General features: G+C 47.6%; 1 protein-coding gene across 1 annotated transcript in view; it reads right to left on the bottom strand.

Moving 5' to 3' along the window:
- The window catches only part of LOC146492540 (zinc fingers and homeoboxes protein 1-like), a 42,559-nt gene that overhangs the window by 12,513 nt on the left and 10,671 nt on the right, over window positions 1-19,375 (bottom strand). Inside the window, exon 8 of the mRNA XM_085149194.1 lies at window positions 1-19,375. This exon is cut by the window's left edge and continues 12,513 nt beyond it. The gene's annotated coding sequence lies outside the window, so the exon portion shown is untranslated.

Here is a 19,375-nt window from a genome sequence, read left to right as displayed (position 1 = left end):
CCTGTTACCGTCAGGCCCGCCGGCCCGTTTGGTGCTTTGGTGCTGGTGCGCCTGACACGGAGCTGGATTGGACGTCAGTGGCAGCTGGTCACTGTGTTCAGGTCTGTGGTGTGTGGACTGTAAAAAGCTGGATTAGTGCACATTTATTTTAAATGCTTCCCCGAGACTCTCTGTTCACACACTGTAATGTTTTGTGTGGCTCCTCGTTTCCCCCCCGGCCTCTCGGCGGAGAAGCAGAGCACAAACTCACAGAGACACAATAGCCTCACTAATGGGAAACCCACCAGGTTGAAATAAAGCAGAATTATCCTTTAAGCCCTATTTTGGACGGGATTAACCTTTCGGGGAGGTGGATGTGGCTCCGGGGCACTGATCCGGATGGGATTTTAAACTTCTCAAAATTACATGATCTTGTTTGTACAAGATAATCAGCAGGACGATCCGAGGGAGGAAGAAAGGAAACATCATTAAATCAGATGTGTCAAAAAGACTCGTCAGGACCTTCCTGTGACGAGTGACGAGTGTTTCCTTTAGTGTCACCGCGATGCAGTCGGGGTTCCCCGTGCGTTACAGACGGGAGGTGATGATTGACATTAGAATATAACACAGTTATCAGAGTTTGGACTTTGAGCCACACATGTATACGGACTATAAACACCAATAAATAATGGTGTGTTTATTTATTTATTGGCAATGATGCGACGCCTGCTCACTCAGGTAAGCTCACGTTAACCAGCAGAAAGCCAGGGAAGCTCCTGCAGGTATCCTTGGCAACATGCCGAACCGCGGGTTTGCCCCGATGCATCCAAAGGAGCGTGAGTGTGAACGTGAGGCTACAAGTGCTTCGGCTGTTGTCCTGAGTACCAGTGCACTTCCTGAAGCCTGGGTGTGATCCACTGTAGGTCAGGACCAGCCGTGAGCATTCATGCTAACTTAGCTTCAGATTTATTTCCCCTTTTTGTGTGTTTACAGTTGTTATATGGACACATTTATGTATGGCAGTCATGTGACCACTCCATGTTAACTTGTCAAGGTAACCTGAATAAGGTCAGTGACCCCAACTGCCTGTTGCTAGGGCAGGGGTCGGCAACTATGTTAGAAACAAACACGCTCACGCCTCACAGACGACAGCTTACAGTCCTGTAAAGATAAAGTGACTTCATACAGCCCTGATCTGCAGACGCTGTGCGTATTGTAAACATATCCCGGCAGACCCGACGATGTTTGCATGAACACGCTTTTCAGCATCTTTTTATTGACCACTTTTCACACACGGTTGCTGACGCACACAGCCGGCTGTAGCTTTGCAGCTCACAGCCCGACACACACCAACAACAGCACAGACGTTAAGGCAGCGAGGCGTGATTGCGGGTGCCGCTCAGGTGCATCCGCCTCCCCTGCAGTGGCGCTGCAGACCACGCCCCGCCACACACATTAACCAGGCAAAATACATATTTAGGCAGAATTTTGCAAACTATTTTTCATTTTTCAGCAGCATAGAGCTTTTTTCCCAATTATTAAAAGTCAGGTCAAGGCTCCAAAAGCCCAAAGGCGATATGAGGGCAGCTCACAACAGTTTTTGTTTGCTGGATCATTTTAGTTCAGCTTTCCTTTTGTTATATTTCTTTAAGAGTCAAAATTTGTTCATTACATAAATAAAATTTAATTTTCTCTGTAGCACTTCATGGATTTAAGCAACACACTTTAGTTGTTCACACAAAGCATAAAGGTAAAAAACAATATATGCAGTGTTATCTTAATTTTAGATGTCAAAAAGGATTTGCAGCTCCCAGTGTTTTCTTTTGCGTGGAAACCGGGTCCAAACGGCTCTTTGGGTGTTGAAGGTTGCTGACCCCTGACCTGGGGTAACCTCTGCAAACCCCTCAGCTGGGTTCACCGGGTGAAACTGCTCTTTGCTTTGGTCGCTGACGATGTCGACTTGTCTGCAGATGTTTCACAGCTGCTCTCTGAGCTGCAGTGAAGCCGTAAAAAGTTCGACACGACCTGGAAGCATAGAAAGTTCCCCTTCAAAATAAAAGCTTTGAATCGGCTACCCATGAAAATAACAAATGCTCCATCTCAGACACTGAATTCATTACCCAGTGTGTGATATCATCCTTCATCATCATCATCAGGGTGATTTTTTATTCTTATGCTTTTATTTCTTTAAGATAAACTGTGAAAAATAAAAGATGGAGGAAAATTATACAAATTATTACTCATATATGCAAAATCATTATTTAATTAATTTCTAATTTGTCAACAAACGCTGCAGTTAAAAGGAGAAAAATGAGAATTTTCTGGCATTTATTTCAGGTTCAGCCGTCACAGAGAATATGAAAATGGATGAAACGCTTTCTCAGCTCAAACTTTAAACTGGGCTGACTCTTATTTTTCATATTTCTCTGCAGAAAACATTTATGTTTGATCGTTCTAACCAGCTGGATATTTTTAATGGCACAAAGGAGGAGAACAGCCCTGCCACACCTGAGCGAAGGAGGCGAAAGGCTTCGGTTTGCAACGTGGAAACGGTGAAAATCAAAAGCAAGCTGTGGGAGCGAGCCGTGCCGCAGTTTAATCACTTCAATTGCAGCTTTTAAAGGAAACTGGAAGCAGAGAAAATAGTGCCTCATTTTCTGTTTTGGTGACGTTTGGGAGCCAGAAAAACAGGCGGAGAGCCGAAATGAAAGGCTGGAGAATGAGGGCAGGGTGAGGCAGAGATCAGGTTATAAGGAGTGAGGAGGGCGTAAAAGAGCGAGACGGAGGGAGAGAGCGCAGACAGAGGATGGAGAGAACAAAACCGAGCAGAGGGAGAAGCGACGAAGCGAGACGAGTGACGAAAAGAATACTAATAGATGAGAGACACACAAACACTCCTCCGCTGGAGTTTGTCTGAGGTCTTTACAGAGCGACTCTCTATATAGTGTGAATGCAAACGTGTGACAGGTGATCATCATCCTCCTCCTCCTCATGCTCACAGCGTCCTCGACTGCATCAATTAGACAAAGGCAGTAATGCAGTGGCGGTAATGCGGTGGCGTTTGAGCGGCGGTGACGGGTCCTACACTTTGTGAATTTCGATGAGTGAAATACAGCCGACACGTTTCTGTGCGGTCGCACTTCTGCCAACACGCTAAACACTTAAACGTGTGTTTGGAAACTTTCTGTTGGGTCTGTGTTTAAAGCCCCGCTAGTTTAGAAACGTATTCCCGTTAACCACAAAAACAAGGCGAACATCAAGGGAGGCCCCGCCGGTGTCTCAGCGAGCACTCTGGATCCTACCGCAGACTGACCCCGACGACGGCCTCCACTTTCTGCAGTTCACACAAAACACATCACAGCAAAAGCACCTCCCACCCTAAACCCCCCAATGTTTCTAAGACAGGGCGCTATGTGTGTGTGTCTGTATGCATGACTTCCTGCTCACCAAAAGGGTCATAAAAGCAGGAAGCAACAACACGAGAAACAGATCAGTCAGAGAGGATGTATCTGCAATGAAACCTGCCCCAGCACCGAGTGGCTGCAGAGGTGCTCAGGATCTTGATCCTATAGATTGAACTCAGTTTGCAAATTTAAGAAACACAATGACACATTCAACAATTAGACTTTACATTTCTCCGTGTGTTTATTGGCTTTCTGAACAGAAATGTAATAATGAGAGCTTCACTAGGGATGGGTATTGATAAGATTTTCACGATTCCGATTCCATTTTCGATTCTGTTTAACGATTCGATTCTTTATCGATTCTCTTTTTTTTTAAAAAAAAGGAGAACACTAAGGTCGATTAGCTTAGAACTTTGTTTTATATCTTCTCTTTGAACAAGAGTAACATGGCCTTACAAACCCAACACTGAGATCTTAAGAGATCCAGGTACCGGTGGACTGCAGTGAGAACTGTCAGCATCTGAGCCAGACTCTGTCTCATCATGGTCACCTAAATGCACAGTAATGGCAGGTTTTGTAATAAGGCAGATCGCGCTAACATAATCTGCACTGTTAGTTGATTATTTACCTGCCGCATTAACGGGAGAGGACGTGCAAACGTTACCGCTGCTGCTGGGTTGAGATTCACAAGTCCGGAGCGAATTAAAAACACGACATTCATTTAAGGTCATCGCGTGTTTTGTGAGCAAATGCTTTTGCATATTCGTAGTGTTTCCTCCCTTAAATGAAATATCTACTTTGCAAGTATTGCAAGTTGTCCTGTTGTCATCTGTTCTCGTAAAGTATAACCAAACGTTTGAGCGTTTGAGCCGCCATGTTTCCTGCCAGGTAAATGACGCTCTGCAACATGGTGACGTCAATCAGGGCGACTGGAATCAATAAGGGAATCGTTTGCAAAAATGGCAAACAATTCCAAGGAATTGAAACAGTGGGAGCCGGTTATCAACAAGAACCGGGTTTCGATACCCATCCCTAAGCTTCACTGACAGCACAGGTGTGACGTGTGCGCTCGCTGCCCAGAGCCTCGCTGCATCAACAGTGAGCAGCGGTCGCTAACGTTAGCTTCAGCAGGGCGTTGGTCCAGATTGATTTTCACAGTCAAACTCGACCCTGAGCTCTTTCCTCTGGTTGCTGATGGCAGCTCAAAGATGTCTCGCATAATTAAAAAAACGCCTGCCAGGTGTTTGGGTTTGAGCAGCGCTCTCACCAGCTTCACCGAGCACACAACCTAAAAGATGAAGCTCAGATTTCACGCTAGCGAGAGCCAAACACCTCCAGCAACCACTCGTTGTGGAGTCTTCACTTTTCTCAGCTGATGGTTGCTGACTCGTCTCCCCAACCTTTGATTGGTCCAAACCCTCAGAGCGCATCTGGAAACTCGGTGATCAGCTGTTACAAACTAACTGTCCTCAGCTTCATGGAGCGCAGCTGTAACTAGCTACGTGTGTCTCACTTCCTAAATCAGATCTGATTGGCTGTTCTGTGGGGCTGTGTTGTCTGATCAGCTGATCAAGGATGTCAGCTTGTTTACATATTTTCTAAAGAAATTATTTTGGAGATCAGTAAATCACAGAGAAACATGAACAGCTGGTGACTCACAGCGGAGGTCCTTCTGTAGCTGCAGGTATCGCCCCCTGATGGTCATTAGAGAGAGTGCAGCTCCACATAGGCTTCACTTCCCGACCCTGAAGCTAATGTCCATCTTTTCTACTGTGGATGGTTAAACTCCGTGTGGGAAGCTCTGCGTATATACAGAAATGTGTTCATAAATAATAAAAACCGTCTGAGCTTGGACTCGGTGAGCGATGCAGGTCTGTGTTACAGTCTGAGTGAAGCAGTTCGTTTAGCAGTTAATTCGCAGATGCAGGAACGATCGAAGAGGAGCTTCAGGGATTGTTAAACATACGCAGACCTCATTATTTGAGTTTATGGACGTGTTTAATAGGAGCAGCCATCACTGGAGCATGACAGGAAGTGAGGAAAAGCAGTTTCCCTTTGATCTCCTGCTGAATCCAGATGTTGGCTCCTCCCACATGTATTTCCAGGTTGATTCTTTGTCTTCCCTGCTTCAGCAGCTGTCCGGCAGAGGTCACGCTGCGTCCACCGGGTTAGTGAATCAACCAGTCGGTGTTGGAGGTGTCGGTCGGGCCGGTCGCTCCCAGAGATGGAAGCGTTTCTATTTAAAGCCACCGTGCAGACGCGGCATATGTGGGGTCACCTGAGGACGCGTTTTTTCCTCAGTGGAGGCTCAGAGTGTGTTTGTGCGCTCATGCGTGCCCCCCGCCCCCCCCAGCCTGCATTCGTGCATACGTGTTGGCTGGCGTGTGTTTAGGTTTCCCGACGCACTGACCTGAAACTGGTTGGTGAGCGGATGGTTTTAAAGCCGTGAACAAACAGGAGTGAGAGTATATAAGGTCTCTCCTGACCTGGTGACTCACCCGCCGAGGAGTGTATTTATGTTTTCTTTTCTTTTTTTATTAAATGGAGGTCATATAGCCTCGGCGAGCGCACACGTGCCGAGCCGGAGTGTGTTTGTTCGCTCAAACGTGAGAGCGTCAGAGAACATGAGGCGGTGTGTACATTCAGCCGGCTGCCTGGTATCCTGGGAAGACCCGTCACACAGGCCGGCTTTCCGCCACATCACACACACACACACACTTACCCTCAACTTTACCCTCGCATAAACCCAGCCTTCATCCTCCTTAAAGTTCTGATTCGCATCATGAGGAGCAGCTTTCTGTTTACAGCAGGACTCTGGAAGCAGATTTATCTCACTCGCACATGCACGCACATGCACACACACGCAGCTACATCTCCTGCGTTTCTGCAGTCACACATGTCCTCAGTTTGACCTCTATCTGACCTCGCTGCAGCTGAAAGTTTCTCAAAATCGTGCAACAGAAAAAGTCGGCTTCAGTGACGGCGCTGATCTTAAATTCACAGACAGAAAAACAGAAGAAGAGAAAAACAGAATAACTGTTTCATATCCAGGTCACACGTGTCGTAGTTTGAATGACGTTTTGTGACATCAGCAAAAGCTTCATTTACATGTTAAATCAGCTGACGCCACCATACTGTCGTTTAATTAAGGTTGAATTCTCGGAGCTGCGTTCAGACTGAGGCACACATCAGCCTTCGTAACTTCCTAACCCCTAACCAGGCTCACACCGGACCTGCTCCGTCTGGTTAAAAGGAGCTTGGTTCGCTTTGCTTCTTGGTGCAGTTTGTTTGTGCAGCAGCCAATAAGAAGCATCGGGGTCAGACTTGGAAACACCTCGACGTGAGGGCGACTTTTTTGTCTTCAGGTTTGAGATAAAAATCTATCTGAGAGCGCGAGACGTTCAGGGTTTGTTCTGGTCTCATAATTAACTGCACCGAGTGACTCCGGTGAACAGATGATGAATTAAAAAGTAAAACTGCAGCAGAAAACAGTCGACTTCGTGCTTGCAGGCGCAAATATAATAATATTGGGTTTAGTTCTGCCAATGCCACGCACAGAAAGCGATGCTTGGGAGGGGCTCGATGTTTTTATTATGTGCTTCCAGAAGACAAAGAGACAGCAGATTAGGCAGCTAACATGGAACTGCAATTAAGCACTGCCCATTTATAAACACAAGCTGACAAATACAGAAGTAAAATGAACCAATAAACTTCAATTATCTCTGGTGGGCCTGACAGCAAGTGAATAACCAACTCGTCCGGTTTTAGGAGGCTCGGTGAGTGAGGAGGCCAGAATATGACGTCTGTCTCGTGTTTCTGACCTTTCACGTAATTTTGTGTAATTTGAAGCAGAATTTAGCAAAGTGCTGTTTGTCTGTTTCTGAGAGTTCATCGCGTTTTACCAGTTTTGTGCGTCAGCGATGCTTTTGGGAGCAAATATGCTTGTTTATGCAGTGATGTCCTTGGGTTGCAGAGTTTCTTATATATAAGTGGAAATGTGATTTATGAAATCATATTTTAGGGTTTTTTTAGGTGGTTTTTTTTTCTATACCACCAATTCACAACAGACTTATCTCGTATTACCCTACAGCAATACAGAGAAAACCCACAACAATCAGACGACCCCCTATGACCAACCACTTGGCAACAGTAGGAAGAAAAAGCTCCCTTTTAAAAGGAAGAAACCCTGGGCAGAACCAGGCTCAGGGAGACGCAGCTAAACTGACAGCTAACAAATAGCTTAAAAGCTGAACTCTGGATCCAGCTGCTGCTTAAACACTTCGCCAAACCCAGAAACTGCCCATCTGTCCATCTTCTTCTGCTGATCCAGTCCAAGGTCACGGGTGGTTGGAGCCTATCCCAGCGGTCACAGATCGAGAGGTGGGGTTACATCCTGGACAGATGGCCAATCAGGCACAGGGCATCCTGAAGCTCATGATCCAACAACCCAGCCATGCAGTCCTCAGAGGACACTTCCACCACCTCTGACTGAGGTAATGTTGGAGACTCTGACTGCTATTTGCTGTGTCGTGTTCGGTTTATGATGCTTCCTGATGCAAAATGTAATCTATTCATCACAAGCAAGACAGAGCCAGGAGACCCATCGTCATGCCTAAACACCTCAACTGCCTCCTTTCGATGTGGAGGAGCAGCAGGTCTACTCTGAGACCCTCTCGAATGACTGAACTCCTCACCCTATCTCTAGGGACAGGTCAGCCAGCCTTCGGATAAAGCTCATTTCTGTTGTATTTGCATTCTCGTTCTTTCAGTCGCTATCAAAACTTGCACCATACTATAGATGAGGCTAGGAACATAGATTGACCAGTAAATTGATAGCTTCATGTATTTGCTCAGCTCTGTCGTCACCACGATGGACTGCAGACACCGTCCCAATCTGTCTGTGAATCTCTCGCTGCCCTCTCTCGTGAATAAGACCCAGAGATACTTCCTTTCTCCACTTGGGGCGGAAGCTCATCATTGACCCAGAGTTAACTTTCTGGCTGAGGACCACGGCCTCAGACTTGAAGGTGAACCACTTCAGCATGAGCTGGAGGGCACCACCTGATGATGCAGAACAACATCAGTCCTGGTGAAATCCACCACCCTCCAGGAAAAAGTCCAACTTATCTCAACAGGCATCCAGGACTGTTGTTACAGGCCAAAACTTCCATGAAAAATCCAAACTGAGTCCTTTCACACTGCAAAACCATCCAGTCGGACAGACTGGACCATTGTCCTAGCCCGTTCTGGCCAAAGTCGCACCTACTGCGATTGAGTATTGACTATTGATTTATTGATTAGCATTCAAATATCTCAGTGAATACAGAATAAAGATCTACCACAAAGCAAGAAACCACAAGACAAGGCTAATCAAAAGGTATTAGCTGAAGCATTTGCTTATTACGCCAACCCTTTTAACAAAAGATCTTTCAGCATGCAGCTCATGCTAATTATTATTCACCCATGGATTCACTTTTGGAGCGGCCTCTGGTGGACATCGGAGACATTGCGGTTTCTGGCTTCATTCTTCAGGCTCTTGCTGGGAAAAGACGTATATACGTTTTTTAAAGTACACATAATTTATACCTGCAGCCCCAGTGTTGTGTGTTCTGCTAATTATGCGTGGTTTGGGTTTGTCTTGAACATTTTCTGTGAGCTTAGAGTTCCTCGGTGTAACCAGAATAAATCAGGTCGTCTCAGAGGGTCAGCGTGCATTACACATGAAGCCGGCTGACTCTTGATTTGGGTTTAGACAGTTTTAATACCAGCGTGCAGTAAAGTAAATGCAGTTCAAACAAAGAATCAGTGAGTGCTGGATATTTGTCTCTCCCTGTAAGCATTCACCGAAGGCCAGACTTCAGCCTGTCAGGGGTCTTCTGAGGACACGGCGGTCCAGCCAAGCAATCTGTCAGAGCTGAGGCATCCGGGACAGGCGGCCATCAGTTAATTCAGGGAGGGGCGGCTGGGTGAGGGGAGGCCGCGGCAAATGTTCTCATGTTAAAGGGATTATCTGAGAACAGAGCCAGGGAATCACGGCGGGCTGGAGGGACTATATTTCACTGCGGCGGGATACAAACTGTTCCCTCTGCTTTGATGGTCAGCAGAACGGCGCCCTTTTAACCCGATTTCAGCCGTTTTTCTTTCATTCAAAGTTGGAGGAGACATATAAGCCACCGACAGTGCTCACTGATCCCACCAAACCCAGACGTGTCATGGATGTGAACCTACAGTGAAGAAAAGGTGTCAATATCCATGCATGTCCATGTTTAAATGCAGGTTTGGAGGGTTATGACCCCAAAACCTGATCCGCAGACGGAGAACAGAGGTCCAGTTTGTTTCGTGTTTGTTTCATACAAAAAACATTTGGTAACTAACGTGGTTGTGAAGCGGTGATCAGATGCAGACTGGTGTTACCAGAAGCCTGTTTTAAAGACATGAACTACACCACTTTTGTTTATCTGCATCTAAATGGTGTCTGCACGGTGTCTGGCCTGTCGCAGCCGTCGCCTCTCTGCTCGTCTCGGTCAGCGTCATAAACATGAAATGTGATCACGTCTGCATCAGTTAGATGGATAAGAAAAGGACCCTGAAGCAACAGGTCAGGTGTGCAGTTTGTTTTTCCCTTTGATGTTTTAGAGGTTTCACAGGTTTTTGTTCTGTTGGGTATAAACTCAACATAAACTTCTAAGAAGTTCACTGCAGCTGTCCACACGTCTCCATTGGCACAACTTCAACTGTCAAATCCTAAAAAACCAAACAATATGTAGACACATGAGCACAGGAAGTAGGAAGAAAGGTCCAGTAAGGCAGGAAGTCTAAAACCTGACTCAGACTTCAGCCAAGAGAATCTGAGATGTTTGAGTCTGAATCAGAATCAGCTGATTATCCTTTAAAATAACTGCTATATTTAACAAAGCTATAAACACTTTCAGAGTTACTGACAGGATTTATTTAGGCCCTCGAAGTACATCTGGGTGGGTCGAAATTCGGTGTTTTGTTTCTAATTCCAGCTTCTTCTTCTTTTTGTTAATTGTCCGTTGGGGATAAATAAAGTCTTCTGATTCTGACTTTTTGAGTCGTCAGAAGTTTGTGAATCCAGGAAATCCAGAGGAAATCCTCAGGGCGACCAAACCGAGGTTACAGCCACTCCGAGGGTCAGCATCTAAAGTTTCTTCTCAGCACGGTTTGTCTCTCGAACCTGCTTCAAGCCTCAGACGCATCATAGACTGAATGAACCGCATTTCTAAGCATCGTACCTTCACGTTGGACCATACTGTTAGCTTGTTCTCTTTGTGACTGTTTGGCCAACTTGAATCACCCATGAACCACCAGCAGTGGGTGGAGCCTAGTCAATCAAGCCTTTACCGGGCTCCACCCCCCCAGCGGCCCTGAGCCAGATGTGCAGTTAAGAAAACGAATGTGACCGGACCTGTTTGTCTGCGTCTTTCTTCACCAGCTCTAACATGGAAGATAAGATCGATGTTTGCCGGGTCTGAACATAATCATCAGAGAGAATTGTTTGCTTTTAGGGGCTACTTATACTCCTTATCAATATTATTAAAACACTTGTAGGGACCCTGATAAGAGCTGCCAGTAAATGAAGTGCAGTGTGCCGGACAGATAGCGATCCCCTCCTTTTGTGACTGCGGTTTAATGAGTTATTATCGTTGTTCCTATTGAAAAAAACGATGTATAATTAAATTATGTGTAATTGAAGGAAAATCCTGGATGAATTTTAAGCAGCGTTCCTTCTGATGTCGTATTTAAAGGCTCAGTGCTCGGCTCGCACGGCTGTAAACTTCAGAAATCCAGGGAGGAGAAAACACAAAAAGCTGCAGTGACGCGTCTGCGAGCCGACAGCGGTGAATTATTTATTCCCATGTTGGAGGGATTATGGGGGAGGAGGGGGAGGAGCTCTGACAGTTAATAGAGGAGTGGAGAGAAACGCTGTTTGTGCCGTTTTCCCTTTTTTCTGATTAATGGATATAATGAGAGGTGCGATGACTGTTAGCAGGTTGCCAGCCAGCGTGTTCGCGTTTATGAGAGCTCGCCACTGAAAAAATAGACCGACAGCTTAGGATGATGAATAAATACAGGACAGCTGCCACCTGGACTCAGAGTCGTACGTATCACGCTCACAGACGCAGCAGAGGGAGGCTAAGTTACACTCTGAGGTCAGCGGGTCACATGAGGTCATCTTCATGCACATGTTCGTGGAAACAAACCCCTCCCCCTGTCCCGCCTTCTCCTCAGAGAGTTTAGAGGAACTCCAGTTAAAGTTTTCACAGTGATTGTCTGTGTAGATGCTGAAGACGTCACAGGAGGGCAGGGGTGGGACTCGTTCCTCCACCTTTAGGCTGAAATTTGTTCCTTTATTGACTTTGGACAAAGTTTAGGCCTCAGCTTTTATTTTGGGGGGAAAATCAAAAGGCCATAAAACCAAACAAAAACACTGTTTGGTCTGAGAATAAAGCTTAATTGTGGAGACTGGCGCAGCTCAGTGCGTTGGGCGGGCGACCACATGCCATACGGCTGACAGAGGCCGGCCTGGGTTCGAGTCCTTTGCCGCATGTCTTCCCCCTTCCCTCCTTGCACCTGCTCTCCTGTCCTTCCTTCGCTGTGTCGGTCAAATAAGCTGAAAAAGGCCAAACGAAATGTGGAGATTAAATCCTCTACAAGCTGAAAATATTTCTCTTTATATTGGACACCACAGGTGAAACTAAAACCTCAGAGGACTTTGAAGTTTGTGAGAGAGAAATGATTGAAACAGTAACACGAGGGTCAGCGGCTCGGTGACCTGGTGGGGGTCGCACTGGCCTGTGTTTGACTGTTTTCACCCCCCGGCCCGTCTGTGGATGCTCTCCTTGGTGTTGTTATCGTAGGAACATCGATATGACGCGATGAGAAAAGCACCGCCGGTCCTCTCTGACCCGTCGGGTCTCGTTGGGTCTGGACTGCTCCGGCCGCTCCTACAGATTTGCATCTGCAGAGTTTGTGGAGGTCGGGTCGGCGCCTCAAGCTGTTTGCTACGTTACATGTGGATCTACGGCGAGTCGGCACGCGGCCTCGTTTTTCAGCTCCTCTCTGACAGACGCACAGTTGGGATCCATCTCGTCCTCACGATGCAAACGAGCGGACGCACGAACGAATGAACGGATGAATAAGCTGCCGGGGCCGAGCGATGCGTTCGCGTGCGGCCAGTCAGCAGCCAGGCGTGTGGATATGTAGGGCGATGCAGCGAGCAGGCAGCGACCGCGGGCACAAGCCGCGATGGGAGGGGTCTGTGGAGGGGTATAGGAAGAGCGATGGAGAGAGCGACGGGGTAAAGCGAGGAGAGATGTCCTCAGAATGACCCACATCAGCACCAGACAGCTTCACCCCCTCCCCCTCTCTCTTACTCTATATCTCCTCATGCTCGCTCGCTCTTTGCTGCGTAATCGGCTGAAAAAAGAAACGAGGGGAAAAAAAGCAGAGGAGCACGAGCGGGACGCCTGCACTCTAAAAACGCTCTCATGAAGGGTTCAGTAAGGGTTCCCGAGCTCTGATGAAAACAGGAAGTGTGTTTGTTATTTCATTAAACACAAACCTCTGACCACAACAGCCTTTCTGACGCCGTCACATCATTTCACGCTAACACGAGCTGAATCTCACTGAAACCTCCGATGTGCGGAAACGGTAACCATCCTCACACCGGCACACGGAGCTGTCGGGAATGCCACGTCACTTTCCACTCGCCGCTTCCTCTCAGAGGTTTCCCCGTAACCGCGGAGCCGCAGTGACGTCACCTGCTCACACCTGCACTTTGGCCCTTTTGGTCTGACCGCACTCTGAGGCACACTGCATCCTCATTGGCTGACGACTTCTGACTGACAGAATGCTCACCAATAAGCAGCCGTTGGTTTCTGACTTTCACCGTAAAATAAACGCGGGGATTTATCCTCCGTGGTTCGTGTCAAGGACGTGACTGAGCAGGCTGAGGACGCTGAGGAAACAGTTTCCGAGGTCCAAACTCTGTCAAACATGTTCCAAAGTAACCCATTACTGTAATCACATTACATTTTTCAGTAATACAGTAATGTAATGAGTCACAAAGCCCTTCAGTTATCTGCACACCGGGTCTCTTTCTGCATGCGCGCTTCTGCTCCGATCAGCTGATGCGAGAGCCGTCATCCACACATGGACAAAACTTGGAACGTCGCCCGATGAATGGCCGGCCTTCCAAAATGACTACAAGAGCACGTGACACGAACATCAGGACAACTGAGCGATTGCAACGCAACAGAGGCTTAGAGATAAAGTCACCTCGAGGTTCTTCATACAAGGTGAGGAAGCACTTGGCAACAGTAGGAAGGAAAAACTCCCTTTTGACAGGAAGAAACCTCCAGCTGTGACTAGTTGGGGTGAAGAAGTGAGAGAAGAAGAAACACCCAGTGCATCATGGGAATCAGCAGCCTACGTCTATTGCAGCATAACTAAGGGAGGATTCAGGGTCACCTGGTCCAGCCCTAACTATATGCTTTAGTTTGAACACAAAAGTACTGAGTAAAAGTAACAAATTACTTTCTCTAGCAACTCATTCGGTAGATGATGCATTGATTTTGATAAAAGTACTAGTAGTAATAGATTACTTTTTGTACTAATGACCCCAGTAGCAGTGACACCCATGATTGTGCCTGACACGCGTGTGATAGTGTTGCACTGATTGGTGGGAGTTGTGTGTTTGCAGCAGTGCAAACAGGAGCTTGTTCATAATGAATTCAGCTAACTTTTAATGCCTGCTTGGCTTCCTCTGCGGAGGCTGTCAGCCTCAGAAAGCCTCGGCTCTAAAAGGGCCCTGCACGCTCTCCTGCGCTTCTACGTGCTCGTGTGTGAAGCTAACGCGGTGGGAAGCAGGACCGGTGTTTTTCAGAGTGTGCTCCAGAGACGGAGCGTGTGAGCGCAGCATTAAACGGGAGGTTTAGCCCCGTCGGCGGCGCTATAGATTCAAACACGTGCGTGGAAGTAGGTCAGTAGTGAAAGGGTTCACTGCTGTCCTCGCACGGCCTCTGCTCGGCCGTCACACCACACCACTCGCGTCGACTCTAATTTTCTCTTCCTCGCCCCTCCTCCTCCCACTGCCCCCTTCCTCCTCCCCCTTCATCCCTTTCTCTCTGCCCCGATTAGGAGCAGGTCCCACCCCTGGTTCAGACGGGTCTCCTGTAGGTTAACTCTTCCCGCTCCGAGTGAACTTTTATCTCCCTGCGAGGTTCCTCCTCGGCGGTCGGCTCGTGTTTTCACCGAGGCCTCTGCCAGACCATGTGCGGCATGTAACTGGTGTTTTTGAGGGAGACCCGACGCCACAAAATGGGGCCAAGCTCGGCGCTGTGAAGGCAGGACATGAATCAGCCTTTTCTCCCCGAAGCTCGAGTTAAAAGCAGAGGCCAAAAAAATCAGGGAAATTAAGGAGAGAGGGAAACGGAGCCAGTGAACTTCCAGGAAGGCTGGATAAAACCCAGATCTGTGAACAAATGGTGTATTACCCAACCCGGCCAGCTTTACATGATTTACAGTAGAGGTTAGAGAGGGGCGGGTGGCTGAGCTCACACCGCCATCTGCTGGAACGCAGCGGCAGCGCGAGGACAAGCCCCCCTTTAACCACACAGACGAGCCAAAATGCCCCATCATGGCTCCCAAAAATGTGGCACAAATTCACACCGAACCCGGACCGAGTGTAAGCAAAGATGTTTTCTGAAAGGCGCTGAAACGCTGAGCGATGAGGGTTAACGCGAAGATGTAGAGGCGAATACAGTGGTTTGAATATCTGGAGGAGAACAGCGTGTTCCCAGGACTGGTTCGGCTGGTTTCTATGGTGCTGATGGTTTCTATGGTGGCGGTGTTTTTGGTGGCGGCGCTGAATACCTCGAATAATTGAGGCGGTTCAGCGAGGAGGGAAAACAGCGCCGCGAGTTAAAGAAGGAACAATGAGAGAATGCTGGAAATGAATCTTTTTAGACGCAGACACAGATATCGTAAAGCTCAAAGTAAATATACACGTGTGCTCGCACAGGTCACTTAACCGACGGTCAACACATATCTAATCAGCCAATCACATGACACCAACTCATTTACTGGGATTAGAGTGTACAATATCCAGACCCCGTTACAACCGAGGCCTGCAAGAGCATCTCTCCGTGCACCACGTGTCCAAGATGGAAGCGGATGAGCTACAGCAGGAGAAGACCACACCGGCGACGCTCCTGTCGGCTCAGAGCAGGAAACTGAGGCTACAGCTCATACAGACTCAACAAAACTGGACACACACCAGCGGGAAACACTGCCCGGCTGCTTCCGAAAGAACACACCACGTCATAAAGCTCCAGTCATCTCCAGCTGGTAACACTGGGAATCACCAAAAACCCACCGGTGGCCACCAGCACACTTCAGCCTGTGTCAGTTTGATCTGTCTGAACCTCACGAACATTAAAAAGTGCCGGTTTGGAGGAGCGTCTGTAACGCTGGAGCGCACGGCATCAAGAATCAGCTTCAGACCACAGCAGCTACAAGGACCAGGAGAGCTGCTGCATCATGTGACTCCACAGTAGAAAAAAATCAGCTGACTCTGAGGAGGGGGTCAGGTGAGACCTCCAGGGCCGACGAGCACGTCGTTAATCTGAAACGAACGCCTCGGTGTTGTCCTGCTGAAGTCTCTACATCAGTCACTCTGAGCGGTCACAGCAGCGCCGGTGCCAGTGCGACACCTGCTGGTGGTTTCAGGAATTTAAGAGAAATCCAGCAGCCTCACATGTTACTGCTGATTGCACATCTGCATGTGTTTCCACATGTTGATTAAAGGTGGTCTGATAAACCTGAGCTGCTCAGCCCGCGGTTCACTCCTGCAGGCTTCAGCTCACCGACTCCTTCCTGTTTCACAGCAGAACAAAACTAAAGAGAAAAACCTGAAATAAGATCAGACGTCCCTTGGGCAGGTCGATCCTGAGCCTCGGGGGCTTCACCTCCAACAGCCCCGCCTTCAGGTTTCAGCCTCCAGCGGGTGCATTACGGTGACATCAGCGAGGCCATGAAGGACCTTCAGAAGCACCAGTGCGGTTTTAAATGACCCAGAGTTTGTTTTTTAGTGGTTATGAGAGAGAAACACAACAAAGCTGTGTGTGTCTTTAAATGTTACAACAGGTCTTAGTTTTAACATCTGATAAAAACATGACGTCAAAATGTAGCTTTCGTCTTTATTTTAGGGTCTTTATGTCCTCGTCGGGCCGAGGAGCCAACACTGCGCCCGAGACACCGAGGTGACCCGCGGGCCGGAGTAAAGATGCTGAAAGACCGAAGCTTGCAATCTATTGTAAATGATTTCTACAAAAAACATCAAATGTTTGAAGAATTTATGGAGAAAAACTCCTTTTTTAAATTTAAAGGTAAATTACAGCAGTTGCAGTTTCAGACATAATTTGAGAACAATATCTGAAAATGCAGTTAAATAAAACTACACTAAAAACTGAAAGTAAATTTCCGAGTGTTTTTCCTTTTTTATTCCTCGTTTCCGCTAAATTTGCCGGTTTTTTAACCTTCAGTAACACCAACACGCTGTCGGTTTTATTTACTCTGGACATTTTTTTGATTGCTTACAGGCACAAAATCCTGATTTTACAAAGACTCGACTGTATTTGGAACATGAAGATAAAATGCGTTCACACAAACATAAAACAGGAAAACAAACTCGTTTTTTCACTTTTTATTTTTTGCTTGCAGACAAAAAAAGATCCATGAAAGTCCAGATATAATAAATAAATTAACTACTAAAAACTGTCGACTATTAAAGCGATTTAAAGAAGAGGACGAGTGGTTGAAAGGTTACAGAGAAGATTTTACTGCCCACCTCCACCTGCTGATTGTTCCTTGATGGTTGCATATCCTATCAGAGACCTACGAGGTTCCCTCACCACAGGAAGAGCACAGAAAAGCAAAATAAAAGCTTTTTCCCCCCATATGAAAAGTTAAAAAGCTCCTGTAAGAACTGAGCCTGGTGGTTTATTGTCCCTAAAATATCGTCTTTAATTCGAGGAAACCTGAAAGATCTCGTTTAACTAGTTCACCCGTATTTGAGCTAATAAACGCAGTAATAACTATGTCTTCTTCTGCTGTTCCTCTTTGAAGCGATTCGCTACCTTTGGAGGCGAACGCCGTCTGAAAGACATAATTATTTTCATGCATACAGTAAAGGAGAAACCTGTCGTCGAGTGTAAATGTCACAATCTTGCCGAGTTTGTAGCTTAGCCGACTGAGGTAAAGTTGCCTGTTTCCTGAAGTAGAGCGCACCTGCCTGTGTGTGTTTGCTTTTTGGACGAGGAGACGGCGCTCGGGTTCAAACGTCTCTCAACTTCATCGGTTTGTAAAGTTCAGATTATTTTTTTTAAAAACCCAGAAAAAAATAATCCGAGCAGCGAGTCGGTGTCCGCACGGCGTTAAAGGAAAAATCCACTTCCATCTGAACGTTTAGTTTTTGCTCTGTGACACGTCCGGTGATGTCCCAGCTGTTTACCTGTTACCTCTCCAGTGTGTCCTGGCCAGCCCTGGGATCTCCTCCTGATTGGACACACCTCTGATAGGTGTTCGGGAGTCCGAGCCACCTCGGCTGCCTCCTTTCAGGGCGGTCAGGAGGCGACCGACCTGCGGTCACCACTCGCAGCCCGTCAGCAGGGGTCAGGAAACGCAGAGCATCTGGAAAACTGACAGAGAAGCTGTCCCGTTCCTGCAGACAAACTTGGAGCGGCTTCTCACTCCCAGCCCGGAGTGTCGGGAATATTTGAGAACCACAGGGGGCTGATTCTGAACCCAGCTGACCTGCGGCTGAAGACCAACCCAGAGGTGGAGGCCATCGCTCAGCCCAGATCTTCCGTCCACTGAAGGGAACAAACCAAGCTCGCACTGCAGCCCTGCAGGCCCCACCCCCACCACAGGAGCTGGAGCAGCGCTCTGTAACCAGGATCAAACGGGATCGCTCCTCCAACATCCTGGGATTTATGAGCGAGACCCACCTGAGGCTGAAACCCTCTGGACCAGCATCCGTCAAACACCATCCATGGATGCTGGTGGTGTGAGCGGTGCAGTCGTGATGCAGGTAGTTTGATTAGAAGCTTCAAACCAGCGGTTAAAAGTTTCCGTCGGCACAGACGAGTAAACAACAGCGAGAATCAAAAATCTGTTTATGTCGAGGCGTGCTCGTTACCCCGCAGAGGGTAAAACTGAGCACGCTCTGAGTTTTAAAGTGGATTTTCCCGTTAACGGTGCGTCACGCGTTCTGGTTGTTTTGGTTCAAACTGAAATGATGTTGAAACTGAACCCGAACGCCTGAAAACAGATTCAGCTTCCATTATATGTTTTATGTTGTTCAGACTTTAAGAAATCACCTGGAAAAATACAAAAAGTCGGCTGTGGGTCTCTTTCCAGCGCTGCGTTTGTCTTTATTTAAACAATCGTAGAAACAGAATGGCACTGATCCGACTTATCGGAGCGGTTTTAAAAACCTCGTCTTCAGAGGAGCCGAGTGTTTCCGGGCCGGAGGACGATCCCTCCGGAAAAACCGTCCGGCGGTTCCTCTGTTATTCTGAAAAAAGTCCTTTTAATAAAGAGAAAACCATGCGAGGTCTGACCTCTGAGAAATGTCCTGGACTTCTGTCTTTATACAAACGCTGATTTCTTTTTAGTTCTGTATGAAAATGTGAGTAAAAGTCGCTGTCAGAGTAAAAGCTTGTTGTTTGTACAGGAGCAGAGTTGAAGCAGCGCCGTTCGGTCCCCGGCAGACTAAATCCACACGCTCCGTCCTCCATCGCGGCGATTCTCAGCTGCACCGCGACCCAAAGCCTCCGAGGCTCCAACTCATCGCTCGACAAGCGAATGTCCATCTGACCTTAGCGCGGCCATCTTTGGGTCCCGAACCACCAACTGAGAAACACCACATCCTCTGTCATCTCTGCGCGGGGGGAGCAACGATAAAC

The sequence above is a fragment of the Neolamprologus multifasciatus genome, chromosome 22 (genome assembly GCF_963576455.1).
Source record: "Neolamprologus multifasciatus chromosome 22, fNeoMul1.2, whole genome shotgun sequence".
NCBI lineage: Eukaryota > Metazoa > Chordata > Actinopteri > Cichliformes > Cichlidae > Neolamprologus > Neolamprologus multifasciatus.
The sequence above is the reverse complement of the archived record's forward strand: the minus strand, read 5'-3'. Positions and strand labels throughout refer to the sequence as shown.